This window comes from Cinclus cinclus, chromosome 23 (assembly GCF_963662255.1).
Source record: "Cinclus cinclus chromosome 23, bCinCin1.1, whole genome shotgun sequence".
Taxonomy (NCBI): Eukaryota; Metazoa; Chordata; class Aves; order Passeriformes; family Cinclidae; genus Cinclus; species Cinclus cinclus.
This window is the reverse complement of record NC_085068.1, coordinates 197,023-208,653: the sequence shown is the minus strand read 5'-3', so window position 1 is coordinate 208,653 and position 11,631 is coordinate 197,023. Positions and strand designations below refer to the sequence as shown.

At 43.4% G+C, this 11,631-nt stretch overlaps 1 long non-coding RNA gene across 2 annotated transcripts; it reads right to left on the bottom strand.

The window, feature by feature from the left end:
- Nucleotides 1–233: 233 nt before the first annotated feature.
- On the bottom strand, nucleotides 234–9,173 carry LOC134052814 (uncharacterized). 2 transcript variants are annotated; one of them, XR_009933901.1, is made up of 3 exons: nucleotides 8,458–9,173; nucleotides 1,535–3,520; nucleotides 234–427 (listed from the first exon to the last, which is right to left on the bottom strand). It is a non-coding gene; the product is annotated as an uncharacterized LOC134052814 (long non-coding RNA). The 2 variants fall into 2 exon arrangements; XR_009933902.1 differs by having other exon boundaries at nucleotides 234–417.
- Nucleotides 9,174–11,631: the final 2,458 nt, after the last annotated feature.

Below are 11,631 nucleotides of genomic sequence, written 5' to 3'. Positions count from 1 at the left end.
TAGAAACAAGGAACCATTATGACACCATGGAGGCCAAGAATCAAATGATTCATTGTGACATCAAGTGGCCTAAAAGGGCATGGGATGTGTCATAAATGAGCACAACAGGCTATATAGGCCAATTAGTTATCTAGTTTATTATAAAAGCTAAGGAAGCAAAGTTGCAGCGCTGGGCGACAGGGGAATCACCGCTCCACCAACTGCCGCACCGCGTGTGGTTATGACCCCCCCCTTTTAAGCATCCGTAGTTTCCGTCGAGTCGCTCTTCCGGTTTCTTCTGCGCATGCTCACAGTCTTTGTCGAGTCATTCTTCCGGTGTCTTCTGCGCATGCACACAGTCCTTCCTCCTGATGGTCGGTGAGGAAGACCTATGAAAATCTTCTTCGGTCCTTTCTATGTTCTTCCCTTGACCCTGGGCTACAATGTTCTTAAGATAAGTTATGGTTAATTGTTATGGCAGTATTTGTTCCCTGTGGTTCTTTGTTAGTGACGTGAATGGACTATACACGTAGATCTGTACACGCAGATCTGCAGTTACATATTTATTTACATTTTATTCTTTTGATTAACAGTGAACATAAAGGTTAATTTCTCATTGCAATCCCCCCTTCTTCTTTTTACTCTTTTTGTTCACTGTATCTCGCTAGTTCTTTCTTACTTAATTCTAGATAATCTTCTATCTTTTCTCCTTTTAGTGGTTCATATTTTGCTTTTATAAGCATTAAATGAGCAGCTTCTAATTTACTTTTAACTATATTGACAAGCTTGTTAAAAATGCATGGTCCAAAATTTAGTGTTAAAATAAGTAATACTAAAGGTCCTGTTATAGTGGATAAGAGGGTTGCAAACCAAGGAGAGCTGTTAAACCAAGATTCGTACCAGCTCTGTTGAGCTTCTTTTTCTCTTTTTCGCTGTTCCAGCTGTTTCCGAAGCTCAGCCATAGTATCAATTACTATTCCAGTATGGTCTGCATAGGTACAGCACTCTTCCCGCAAAGCTACACATAACCCCCCTTGTTGAAGGAACAACAAATCTAGCCCCCTCCTGTTCTGTAATACTACCTCTGAAAGGGATCTTACTGACTTGACTAGCCCATCTATTGCTTTTTCAATCCTGCTTAGATCTTCATCTACTGAGTCTCTTAAATTTTTCATTCCTTTTTGTTGGTTTACTAAGGAGGCTGCTCCTGTTCCTATTCCTGCGCCACTTATGCTTAGTAAGACAGCCACAGTGAGAGCCATGAAAGGTTCCCTTTTGGATAAATGATGTTCAGGGGTGGTTTGATGTTTAAACATGTAGTCCTTTGGGTGGTATATAATTCGGGGAACTATCATAACTTGGATACAGTACTCGGATGTTGTATTAAAATCAAATATTGATATACACGGGGTTACTCCTAATGTACTACAAACCCATTTGGTATTTACAGCAGGGATTAACCATTTAGCAGGGTTGTTAGAGTCGACTACTGCTATTTTTATTTGACAGAGGTGATCTTTTTCTTTGGGTATATTTCCTATACACTTTCCCTTACCATTTACTTGTGCCATCGATATTCCTGGGGTACTTTCTTTTCCTTGTTTCCACAGGCATTCTCATGGATTAGATCCATTAATGCGCTTAGGGTTTGCAGTGGATCCTAATGCTTCATAAAAAGGTGGGTTAATAGCATAGCATAGCCAGCATTCTTTAGTGAGATTTGGATATGTACTATTAAGTATTCCAAAGGTGGCTTGCATCACTTTCCAGAGGGTATTATATCCTTTATTAGATTGATTTTCGGGCACACTTTTGGTGTCATCGCTAATTTGTATTTTATTTTCCTTAGGAATCAACAGGTCGGTATTATTTTTCTTTTTTTCTATTTCCTATTACTGGGTTAGGTCCCACTGGTTCTGGGTCATGTGGTACGGGTTCTTTTTTTATTAAGACTAGGGTTCCGGGGTCTTTTCCAGCTACATTCAATCTAACTCCCCAGGTTTTTCCTACTAACCATCCAGGATCTTGCGGATCCTGTATACGCAATTCTAGAAATTTACAAACTGTTCCGGTAGGATTTCCTCCAGCTGTATCAATGAAGTTATATCGTGTTGGCTTAGTACACCCTGAGGGACCCCACTTAATTTTCAAGTACCTGTCTGGGTTTGGTGGATTCCAGGCTCCCCCTGTAATAGTTTCACAACCCCAATAGGCACAATAATATTCTCCAGGGCGATTACAATACCCCTTTCCAGGGTTCGAGGCTGGGCACATATAAAAGGGGGCACTTCGATTTGGGTACCAATTTGGCCCTAAGAATCCTAGGGGCGTTCGAAATATGGGCGGGCCGATGGTAATATTTTCTCTAATAGTCCGTTGGTCTTCCCACCTTATCAATGACCACTTGAAGGGTTCATGGCTTTCTTGTTCACTTTTTACAAATTTTAATATTGTGATTAGAAATAGAACTGGGTGGAGTCTAATGCCAGGTTGGTGAGTACAATTAACTTTTTTAACTCCCGATGGGCCATTGCTATTACCCTCGTGCCTCTGGTATTTGAGAGTCGTAAGCCTTTTTGCTGTTATTTTTATGCGAGGTCCCTTTTCCCCACATTCTATCCCTCTGCCTCGCTCGCCAACCAGGTTGCCACTAGCTGCGAGGAGTACCATCTTCACGGCAGCAAGGATATTTTTCAGGGGCAGGGTTTACTTTTCTCTTCCACTTCCTTTTGGAATGCTAATTTTGGTTTTTCAGCGGTGGAATGTTACACCTAACTTGCTTTACTTGCTTACGACACTTTACCAACACAATATCTGTGTTAAACGGTCCTGGAGGTTTGTTAGGGTGATAGCAATGTAGATTAGGATTAATTTTTTTTAATTTTTTTTTTTTTTTTTTTTTTTTTTTTTTTTTTTTTTAGAAAATATTTGCCACTAAAGTGGGGATCCTACTTTTAGCTTTTGGTGTAGGGTTAAAGCAGTCGACTCACGCTGTTTTCCCAGCAGGGTTGACATACACTTCTAGGAGCCCTCCCCCACTGGCAGTGGACTCACCACAGTTCTTTGCAGATCCTGCAACAAAGCATGCAAATGGATAACACTGGCAGTCTAACCGACTACACCTTACTCTAATGGTATTATGTTTTGCATAACTATTTCCATTGTACAATTGTCTATTACATTCTAATCTAATAGGTTTATAATATGGCTGCTGAGCAAGTTTTGAGGTTTCAATTAACTCTTTTTGCAATGTTCAGTTATCCCCCACCTAAATGTCTCTTGTGTCCATTTATCAAGTTGTACCTCTTTTTAAAACAAGCTTTAAATCACTAGTCGGTTCTGCTTTCCAGTGAGTGTTATGTTCTTCAGAGAATTTAGAGGGATCTACTGGTCCTTTTATCCGACTGGCGTGGGTCCATCCTTTTTCTGTTGTTCGTACGGCAGTATCCGTGGTAAGCAGTACGAGATACGGTCCTTCCCACTTTGGAGTCAGCGGGTTTTCTTTCCAGCTTCGGATTAGAAGCCAATCTCCGGGTTGTACCTGATGTAATACAAGATCTAAAGGTGGTCTCTGAGCCCACATTCCCTTTTCCCATAATTGCTTTTTGAACTTCATTAATACGGCCAGGTATTTATTAAGATGTAAATCACTAATATTGGGGTTGGTTTGTACTTTTTCTAGGTTGTATGGCATTCCGTATAGCATTTCAAACGGGGATATTCCCACATCTGCCCTTGGCTGGGTCCGAATATTGAGCAAGGCTAGTGGAACGCACTTTACCCATGATAATTTGGTTTCTAATACCAATTTGGTCAATTGTTTTTTTTATTTCTCCATTCATCCTTTCTACCCTTCCTGAGCTTTGTGGGTGGTAAGGAGTATGCTTCTCCCATTTTATTCCAAGTGCTTCCGCTAGTTCTTGTGTTATTTTTGATGTAAAGTGCGGACCTTTATCTGAGTCAATAGTTTCAGGTACTCCGTACCTGGGCACTATTTCCTCGAGCAGGATTTTCACTACTGTCCGGGCTGTTTCCCTGCTAGTTGGGAATGCCTCCACGTAGTGGGTAAGGTGATCTACTATCACCAAAAGATACCTAGTTCGCCCCACTTTGGGGAGTTCTGTAAAGTCTATTTGCAAATTTGCGAATGGTCTTTTAGCCAATGGTCGCCCTCCTTGAGGTAATTTTCTTAAATTACTACGATTGACTCGTAAGCAGGTGGGGCAGTTTTTAGTAATGTATTTGGCCATATCGTGTAGTCCAATACTTATATATTTTATTTTGTGGCAAAATGATCAGTTAGCCCCTGAGCCCCCCAATGTGTGCTCTGGTGTAATTTATAAAGCACTCTCTGGGCTACTGCTTTGGGCAATACTTCTCGTCCATCTTCAGTTACCCACTTCCCGTTATTTTCTTTTATCCCCATTTTCCTTAACCTTTCTTTTTCTTCACTAGTAAATATCAGTTCTATATCTTCTTCCGGTGCCCCCCTAGATTGTGGTTTCTCTTGTAAAACCATCTCTCTCACTGCGGCCCGTTTTGCTTCTTGGTCAGCAGCATTGTTTCCCCTGCTTTTAAAGTCTATTCCTGCTTGGTGTCCTTTTAGGTGTACCACTGCTATTCTTTTTGGTCCCCTTAAGGCCTGCAACACTTCTGTTATAAGTTTTTGGTGAACTAGGCCTTTTCCCTGTGAATTTATTAGTCCCCTTTCTTCCCATAATTTCCCAAAGGTATGTATTACTCCGAACCCATATTTGGAGTCTGTATATATGGTTCCTTCTTTTCCCTTTAAGAGAGTCAAGGCTCGGAGTATAGCGTATAATTCACACGCTTGGGCTGACCATGACTTGTCTAAGGCTCCTGATTCTATTACTCATAGATCTGTTCCCCCTATAATAGCGTATCCAGATTTTCTTTCTCCTCTCACCACCCGGGAGGATCCATCTACGAACAATTTTTCTCCTGTGTCTAATTCTTCTTCCTCTAAATCGGGCCTAATTTTTGTTTGTTCCTCTATGGTGGCTAAGCAGTCATGAATCAGGGGTCCCTGTTCTACTTCCCCATACAGGAAGGCAGCTGGGTTTTGTAAAGTGGTGGTCTCCAGGGTAAAACTTGGTGCTTCTAATAAGATTCCTTCATACTTTAGGAGCCTAGTATCCGATATCCATTTATCTGCTTTTTGTTGCATTACGCTTCGAATATTGTGAGGAGATAATACCTTTAGATTGCTATTAAAAGTGATTTTTCTAGCTTCTTCTACCAATAAGGCACATCCGGCTAATATCTGTAAGCATGTGGGCCAGCCTCTACTTACAGGGTCTAAAATTTTTGATAGATAAGCTACAGGTTTCTTCTTTCCTGCCCAGTCCTGGGCAAGTACTCCAAACGCAACTCCTTCTTCTATATTCACAAACAAAAAGAATGGTCTTTTTAAGTCTGGAAGACTTAAGACTGGAGCATGTACTAAACTCTCTTTTAATTCTTTGAACTTATCAGTGTCTTCTTGAGTCCACTTCATCAACCCCTCTTGGGTTAGTTTTTGATATAGAAATCTAGCTTTATTACTATAATTTTCGATCCATTGTCTACAATACCCAGTAAGACCTAAAATTTGTCGAATCTGCCTTTTGTTTTTAGGTATAGGCAGTGATAATATAGCCTGAATCCTCTCTGGGTCTATTTTCTTTTCACCTCTCTTTAGATAATGTCCTAAATATTTTACTTCTTCCTCTACAAATTGTAGTTTAGCTCTTGAGACTTTCAGACCTTTGAGTCCCAAGAAATTTAGGAGCTTTATGCTTTCTCTTCGCACTTTTTCTTCTGCTTTTCCTGCTAGCAACAAGTCATCAACATATTGTACTAGAGTTACTTCGGGATTTGTCTGATAGTCTGCTAAAATTTGCTCTAGTGCCTGTCCAAACAGATTTGGGGATTCCGTAAACCCTTGGGGCAATACTGTCCATCTAAGCTGTTGTTTTCTCCCTGTGTCCGGGTCTTCCCACTCAAAGGCAAAATAATCTCTACTGGATTCATCAAGAGGGCAAGCCCAGAAGGCATCTTTTAAGTCTATTACACTGTACCACAGATCACTTGGGCTTAGTTTGCTCAATAGTGTATATGGGTTTGCTACTACTGGGAATCTAGCTATAGTCCTCTTGTTTATTTCTCGCAGGTCATGTACTAGGCGATATGACCCATCAGCCTTTTTTTATTGGGAGTATCGGCGTATTGAATGGCGACATGCAGGGTTCCAGTAGTCCTCGACTTAATAGTCGATCTACTTCGGGTTTTAGCCCTCTCCTGCCCTCCAGAGACATAGGATACTGTTTTATCCTTACAGGAATTTCGGGGTTTTTTATTTTGACTTTAAAGGGGGTGATACTTAGCTGTCCCACACTTCCGGGGTTATACCATACTTCAGGGTTTATTGCCTTCTCGTCCTCCTCTCTAAGAGGGCAAAGCCGAATCTTCATTTCTTTCTCCACCACCTCTATCTGAATACCTAGCTCAACAATCATATCTCTGCCTAGTAAATTATACTCTGACTCCGAGACTAACAAGAAGTCTCCTATTCCTAATTTAGATCTTGATTCTATTATTACTTCTTTTATTATCTTTACTTCAAATGGTTCCCCTTTTGCTCCAACTACTGTTGCGGTGTCCTTGGACAGGACACATCCTTTAGGTAAAATTTGGAGCGTTGATCTCTCTGCTCCGGTGTCAACCAGAAAAGTGATTTCCTGGCTATAAGGACCCACTTTCAGTTTTATCAAGGGCTCCTTTTGATGTTTCCGGGTCCCCAAGAGGTAGAGCCCCTGACCCCTCTAATCTTCCTTAAATTCTTTTTCATCCCGGATTCGGACACGACATTCCCTCTTGAAATGTCCCTTCTTTCCACAATAAAAGCATACTTTTAAGTTTTGTCTCTCCCTACTTTCTCCTTCGGGTGATTGCCTTATCTTCCACTTCGGTTCTCTCTGGAACCGCCTTGTATTCCTGTCCTGTTCCTTGCTTTCACGTACCGCAGCCACCATCATTCTGACCTGCCTCTTATGACTTTCTTCTTCCCTCCGCACGTACACTTTCTGTGCTTCTCTCAATAACTCATCCAGCCCTCTATCTTGCCAATCCTCTATCTTTTGTATTTTTTTCCTAATATCTTCCCAAGATTTCGAAACAAAATGTACTTTCAATACCGCCTGCCCCATTTGACCATCCGGGTCCATTCCCCGAGTAGAGTTGGAAGTTTTTTCGCAGCCTTTCTAACCATTCAGTAGGGGTTTCATCCTTTCTCTGCCTCTCGTTAAAGGCTCTGTTAATATTTTGACCCCTTGGTACAGATTCCCTGATCCCTTGAATAATTATAGTTCTTAAATCCTGCATGTGAGCTCTATGAGCCTGGTCCTGATGATCCCAATTGGGGTTCTGGAGAGGCCATTTAATATCAGCTGCTGGTCCCTGGGCATGCTGAGCATCCCATATACGCATGCCCTCCCTCCTTATCATGTTCTTTTCCTCGGCTGTAAACAAGATATTCAATATGGATTGCATCTCGTCCCAGGTGTACATATTGGGACCTAAAAACTGATCTACCCTTTCCGCAACTCCTAGCGGATCTTCTAACAAATGTCCCATCTCCTTTTTGAACTCTCTTACATCTCCAGAGCTAAGGGGCACTGATATAAACCCTATCCCTCCTTGTTGTCCCCCCATAGGCATCTCTCTTAAGGGATATAGTCCCTTCCGGGTCTTACTTCGAGTGATTGGTCCTGCATAACCTGAATGATCTGAGTCTGAATCTTCCTCTAGGGGTGCGTTAGGACCTATCGCTGCCCCCGGGACCTCGGGAGGCAATGGAGGTGGTATATACGGAGGAGGGGCAATGAGGGTTTCCTCCAGCTTGTTCTCTTTCTTTTTCTTCTTATTATCTTGCGACTTCTCTGTGAGTTTAAAATAAATATCTCGGGGCGACCCACCCAGACCTTCGCATACTCCCGCTCCTCATCGGAGGTTGGCTTTTTAGTATTTACCCAAATATTCAATTTTTGCTTAATCCAATCTTCTGATGACCCAAATACAGGCCAAAACACATTTTTAGAGATTTCTTTTCCACCCCAAACTTCTACACAGTAATGTATCATCTTAGCTTTGTCCTTCCCTCCCGTATCAGGAAAATGTTCCCAATTGTCCAGTAAAAATCCTAAAGGACTATCTCTAGGCACGGGAGGAAGCTTTACTTCTGCAGGAATCTTACTCTTCCCCTGCCCCATACTTCCGGAGTGCCTTCAATCACACTTTATGTAAAACACTCGCTTCCCCAGGTTCGTGGCCCAAGCCCTCGCGGGTCTATGGGAACCGCACTACTAAGGGTCCGCACTCACTTGGGGAATCTGGCTGCCAGTTCCCCTCTCACTCATACACACAATTTGCCACACTCCGGGATCCCAACCCCGCCCAGACGGTTTCCGAAATACTTACGCGTCCTGCGTCTTCGTCCGGACCTCGTGCACAAGACTTTTAAGGGGTACCTGGGCCCTCAAATCCTCTTTGCTTCCTTCTCTTCCTCTGAGTTCGTCGGTCGGGATTAGGGCAACTTCCCCAGCCCCGGGAGCCACCAGACTGGTGGGGCGCCCCCCCCGCGAACGGAGAATCACCACTTATCACCGATCCGAGTCACGGCACCAAGTTGTCATAAATGAGCACAACAGGCTATATAGGCCAATTAGTTATCTAGTTTATTATAAAAGCTAAGGAAGCAAAGTTGCAGCGCTGGGCGACAGGGGAATCACCGCTCCACCAACTGCCGCACCGCGTGTGGTTATGACCCCCCCCTTTTAAGCATCCGTAGTTTCCGTCGAGTCGCTCTTCCGGTTTCTTCTGCGCATGCTCACAGTCTTTGTCGAGTCATTCTTCCGGTGTCTTCTGCGCATGCACACAGTCCTTCCTCCTGATGGTCGGTGAGGAAGACCTATGAAAATCTTCTTCGGTCCTTTCTATGTTCTTCCCTTGACCCTGGGCTACAATGTTCTTAAGATAAGTTATGGTTAATTGTTATGGCAGTATTTGTTCCCTGTGGTTCTTTGTTAGTGACGTGAATGGACTATACACGTAGATCTGTACACGCAGATCTGCAGTTACATATTTATTTACATTTTATTCTTTTGATTAACAGTGAACATAAAGGTTAATTTCTCATTACAGGATGCATTGTGACACCACAGAGGTTAAGAGAAGCAAGGAACCATTGTGACCCAATGCAGGCTAACAATCTAATGATCCCTTGTGACACCAATGGGCCTAAAAGGGGCAGGGATGTATTGTGAAAAAATGGGGCCCCAGTAAAACCTGGTACAATTATGCCACCATGGAGGCCAAGAATCAAATGATTCGTTGTGACATCAAGTGGCCTAAAAGGGCATGGGATGCATTGTGACACCACAGGGGTTAAGAGAAGCAAGGAACCATTGTGATCCAATGCTGGCTAACAATCTAAGAATCCCTTTTGACACCGGGGGGGTAAAAGGGGCAGGGATGAATTGTGACAGCATGGGGCCCATTAGAATCAAGCAACCATTATCACACCATGGAGGCCAAGAATCAAATAATTCATTGTGACATCAAGTGGCCTAAAAGGGCATGGGATGCATTGTGACACCACAGAGGTTAAGAGAAGCAAGGAACCATTGTGACCCAATGGAGGCTAACAATCTAAGAATCCCTTTTGACACCAGGGGGCGCAAAAGGACCATGGATGAACTCTGACAGCATGGGGACCTATAGAAGCAAGGAACCATTATGACACCATGAAGGCCAAGAATCAAAAGGCTCATTGTAAGACCATGTGACCTAAAAGGGCTTGGAATGCATTGTGACACCACAGAGGTTAAGAGAAACAAGGATCCATTGTAACCCAATGGAGGCTAATAATCCCAGGATCCCATTTGACACCAGGGGGCGTAAAAGGGCCAGGGATGGATTGTTACAGCACGGGGACCAATAGAAGCAAGGATCTATTATGCCACCGTGGAGGCCAAGAATCAAATGATTCATTGTGACATCAAGTGGCCTAAAAGGGCATGGGATGCATTGTGACACCACAGGGGTTAAGAGAAGCAAGGATCCATTGTGACCCAATGGAGGCTAATAATCCCAGGATCCCATTTGACACCAGGGGGCGTAAAAGGGCCAGGGATGAATTGTGACAGCATGGGGCCCAATAGAAACAAGGAACCATTATGACACCATGGAGGCCAAGAATCAAATGATTCATTGTGACATCAAGTGGCCTAAAAGGTCATTGGATGCATTGTGACACCACAGGGGTTAAGAGAAGCAAGGAACCATTGTGACCCAATGCAGGCTAACAATCTAATGATCCCTTGTGACACCAATGGGCCTAAAAGGGCAGGGATGAATTGTGAAAGCATGGGGCCCAAGTAAAACCTGGTACAATTATGCCACCATGGAGGCCAAGAATCAAATGATTCATTGTGACATCAAGTGGCCTAAAAGGGCATGGGATACATTGTGACACCACAGGGGTTAAGAGAAGCAAGGAACCATTGTGACCCAATGCAGGCTAACAATCTAAGAATCCCTTTTGACACCAGGGGGCGCAAAAGGACCATGGATGAACTCTGACATCATGGGCACCTATAGAAGCAAGGAACCATTATGACACCATGAAGGCCAAGAATCAAATGGTTCATTGTAAGTCCAAGTGGCCTAAAAGGGCTTGGAATGCATTGTGACACCACAGAGGTTAAGAGAAACAAGGATCCATTGTAACCCAATGGAGGCTAATAATCCCAGGATCCCATTTGACACCAGGGGGCGTAAAAGGGCCAGGGATGGATTGTTACAACACGGGGACCAATAGAAGCAAGGATCTATTATGCCACCGTGGAGGTCAAGAATCAAATGATTCATTGTGACATCAAGTGGCCTAAAAGGGCATGGGATGCATTGTGGCAGCACAGGGGTTAAGAGAAGCAAGGATCCATTGTGACCCAATGGAGGCTAATAATCCCAGGATCCCATTTGACACCAGGGGGCGTAAAAGGGCCAGGGATGAATTGTGACAGCATGGGGCCCAATAGAAACAAGGAAGCATTATGACACCATGGAGGCCAAGAATCAAATGGTTCATTGTGACATCAAGTGGCCTAAAAGGGCATGGGATGCATTGTGACACCACAGAGGTTAAGAGAAGCAAGGAACCATTGTGACCCAATGCAGGCTAACAATCTAATGATCCCTTGTGACACCAATGGGCCTAAAAGGGCCAGGAATGAATTGTTACATCACGGGGACCAATAGAAGCAAGGATCTATTATGCCACCATGGAGGCCAAGAAACAAATAATTCATTGTGACATCAAGTGGCCTAAAAGGGCATGGGATGCATTGTGACAGCACAGGGGTTAAGAGAAGCAAGGAACCATTGTGACCCAATGGAGGCTAACAATCTAATGATCCCTTGTGACACCAATGGGCCTAAAAGGGGCAGGGATGTATTGTGAAAGCATGGGGCCCAATTAAAACCTGGTACAATTACGCCACCATGGAGGCCAAGAATCAAATGATTCATTGTGACATCAAGTGGCCTAAAAGGGCATGGGATGCATTGTGACACCACAGGGGTTAAGAGAAG